This window comes from Austrofundulus limnaeus, unplaced genomic scaffold, assembly GCF_001266775.1.
Source record: "Austrofundulus limnaeus strain Quisiro unplaced genomic scaffold, Austrofundulus_limnaeus-1.0 Scaffold16, whole genome shotgun sequence".
Classification (NCBI taxonomy): Eukaryota; Metazoa; Chordata; class Actinopteri; order Cyprinodontiformes; family Rivulidae; genus Austrofundulus; species Austrofundulus limnaeus.
In genome coordinates, this window is record NW_013952418.1 from 3,847,151 (window position 1) to 3,850,663 (window position 3,513).

The window sequence follows — 3,513 nt, forward strand, 5'->3', positions numbered from 1 at the left end:
CACACACACACACACACACACACACACACACACACACACACGCGCACACACAAAACCACACAGTAAAACATGCTGAGCTGTGTCCAAAGAGCTGCAGCGTCAAGTATCAACCCGAACAGTGTGAGAAATGATCAAAAACATTACAAATACTGACAAACTGTGGCTCAGAAAAGCACTAAATGGGTTTTAATTTGACAAGTAAAGTGGAAAGACCCGACTGAAAACAAAATCTGCACAATATTCTTTACGTATCATTGATAAACATGTCTTTAACTTTGTTATTTGCCTACAGAAAACTGGTTAAACTCATCGGCCTAGAATAAGTTTTTGAATGCTGAGCTTTGTTCCTGCTTGATCACTAACATTATACAATCTTTCTGTTTTCTTTTGTTTTTGCAGAAAATTAACTCTTATATGTGACCCATCGTGTCAAAATGAGGATTTAGTCAAACTTTTTCAGATTCCTGGCTTTACAAGCTACATTTTGATAGCTGGATCATCCTGATATCCTGCGTGGATCCAGAGATATGACTTAATGTGTCTTGTTGGTTATGATAATACAATAAAATTTGGTCTGAATCCTAATTTTATGTAATTTTAAAGGAGGAGTTTTTAATGTCAATATAAAGACAAAACTTCAGATAGTATCTGAATATTGAGAATTTCCAGCTGGAAAGAAACAAAAACTTTGCTAGCTCACAGGGAAAAATTTAAGGCGTTTTTCCTGAAAATCAGGTGTTTGGATCCTCAAAAACGTTTCAAAATTTTTGCTTTATGATTATACTGTATTTCAGACAGTTCATTGAAATGATACATTGATACACATTTATTCGTTATGTTTTTTTTAAGGATGTATATTCGTTATGTTTTGACAAAATGCAATTTTTGCAAATGTTTTAATCAAACACTATATCTGCCTATTTCCTTGTTTCGATGTGATGGGTCACACTTTTCCTCTCAAATTCCACGGTTGTATTTGTTAACCTCCAGTCAGACTAATACAACTCAAGCTTCCACGCGGTTAATATTGGATTCAGCTGAAGCTTTGTTTACATCGAGTGCGTACCCGCATTTTCGAATCTTCAGCATTTGATATTAAAAAATGTTTCTTTTCTTMTTGATAATGCTTTTAACAGAAGAGTCTCTGCTGGGAGAAAACAAGTCCAAGACTTGTGGTATGTTTCCAGCAGCTACAGAAAAAAATAAAAAAGCTGAGAGAYGACATCTAAAGCGTGCACCTGTGGTGGATGGGGTCGTAATGAATGGGCTGCCTTTTAAGGAGCGCTCCTTTAGCGGTGAAGAGGGGACATCTGGAAGGCCCCGCTGATCACAGGGAAGGAAGAGCTGCTCGCTCCGTGGTGATGAAGGGATGTATAATGTGCGGTGAGGCAGGGTGTCTGCACTGCGGTTTCACCTCTGCAACCTCTCATCCATTGTTCCAGACTATTATCAGCTCTTCAATTATTCACATGATATTTACCAGGGCCAATTATACGGGGCTGTGTCCTGCAGAGAAGATGGCCAGAGTGTTTTACTGTTGCACTTCCATCCAGAGGAGGGGGAGAAGTTTGCTGCTGAAGCTGTTCAAGCAGAGGGTGGAGGACCTTATTGTTTCTCCTCACAGTTGTTATATGTAAGCATTTGGAATTGACTTAATGTTCAACGCTTTTTAATCGTCTCCTAACAATAAAACAACCCACCGTACCACTCAAGAGAAAGGATTGATGATGCCCAACACAAGAGAGGCTCCTCTGAGGGAGTAAATGGCAACACTTATCCTTTCACACCCGTCACCTTAATGCTCTCTGGATGGACACTCGAATCACAAGCGGAGATTTGGTGTCATCACTTTGTCTCAGCATCCCTTTGATGTGCAGCTCAGACTCTGAGGGGGTGGGGGGGTCACACAACTCATGACCCCCTTCAATTTGTCGCCCACTTTCAGCTCAACGATTGCCTCAAATATCAAAAATGATAAAACGTAACAAAGGAAAAGTGTTCAAAATGTTCCTCTTTCTTTGTCGTGAACCAWAAACACACATTTAACCTTATTTCTAAGCAGCTAATTTAAAATGTTTACTTGAACAGATGAGAGTTACTTTACAAAATTTTTAAAAAAGTTAAATGCTTTCAAGAAAGTGTGATTTTATGAACAAAATCCAAATATTGCACTTTCACAAAAACATTCAGATCCTAAAAAAAAAAGGCTGTGAACTTGGCAGTTGGTTCATTTAAAACCAGCTTCCTCTGCTGAAAACAACAAAGTCTGAGGATGTGTTTCCTCAGTTTGTGAGAGCAGCTTTTTACTTACTTGGTGAAGGTCAAGCTGAGGGAAGGCAGCGGTGATAATCCACACCAAACAGCTTCTTAACTGGTTTTTAAACCGCCTCAATCCCCATCATTTGGAGGGAGAACAAAAAAGGATAAAGCCTTTGTTTTGTTATTCCTTTTTATCTTTGAAATAGAGTGGGAAAAAAACGAGTCTTTTCACATTTAATGTTGAACTTTCCTTTGGATGTTCAAAAAAAAAAATAAAACGAAAAAGAAAAGAAAAGAAAGGAATTCCAGGTTGAATAAATTAGACTGTGAGGTATTTGTCTCAGTTATTTCAAATAATAACAAAAAAGAAATAAAACCAAAGCTTGGATCCTTAAGAAAAGTGATGTCTTTGGTTTTGCAGTTGGAGATAAATGTTTTTTTTTTTTAAGCAAAAGCGGTTTCTGGTGTTTCTAACTCAGAACTTGTTCCAGTCCTGTAGATCCGCTCTGTGAGACATCATCCCAGAAAAACAGGAACACGACACAGTGTCTTAACTGCAAAAATAATCGTCCGTTTTCAGCATCTAAAAGTGTTTAAATGAACAAATGTGTTGCTGAAAGTCCTCAGATCGCGTCCACGTGAAGCAGGATGAAGATGCGGCTCTTCTGAGCTGCAGGCTGCGTCTTTATTCCCTCTTCTTCCAACTTTACAACCTGATTTTCTGAAAAGTTCACAGCTTGGCCGCAGTCCGGGGAGTCAGAGACAAGTTCTCATCCATCTGACAGGAAAGACAAATCTTTTTTTTTCTCTTTAATCCTGTGTTTGTTGTGCAGCAGGCTGCGGACAGACTGCTCCACCTCCGCGGTTCTTTTCCTCCTCCTCCGACGCGCGGATCCTCCGAGCTGCGCCTCAGATGGTCGCCTCGTCAAACCTTCACTTCTCCCCAGAGGAGGGGGGGGGACACTTTCAGCAAAAAGCAAATCAAACTCTGATTTACCCGTCAGTTCTGGATATTTCAGGGCTTTTTTTTTTTTTTCCCGGTCTTGTTTTGTCCTCGGTGATGAAGCGCACAGTGCGCACGGCGCTCTCCTCCTCCTCCTCTCTGTGTCCTCGCTGTAGCCTTCTGTCTGCGTTTAAACACCATCTGGAGCGCCTCTCTCTCTCTCTCTCTCTCTCTCTCTCTCTCTCTCTCTCTCTCTCTCTCCTTTTTTTCCTTTTTGCTCACATCTGGTGAACAGCGCTAGCACCCTTGTC

At 40.4% G+C, this 3,513-nt stretch overlaps 1 protein-coding gene across 7 annotated transcripts in view; it reads right to left on the reverse strand.

Annotated features, from left to right (window-relative positions):
- cbfa2t3 (CBFA2/RUNX1 partner transcriptional co-repressor 3) overlaps window positions 1–3,513 on the reverse strand; it is a 159,907-nt gene that overhangs the window by 48,113 nt on the left and 108,281 nt on the right. Inside the window, exon 1 of one of the 7 annotated variants that reach the window (XM_014003074.1) lies at window positions 2,312–3,448. The exons of the other annotated variants lie outside the window; for them this stretch is intronic. The gene's annotated coding sequence lies outside the window, so the exon portion shown is untranslated. Of the gene's footprint in view, window positions 1–2,311; window positions 3,449–3,513 lie in introns of those variants that run through there. 7 annotated transcript variants of the gene reach the window in all.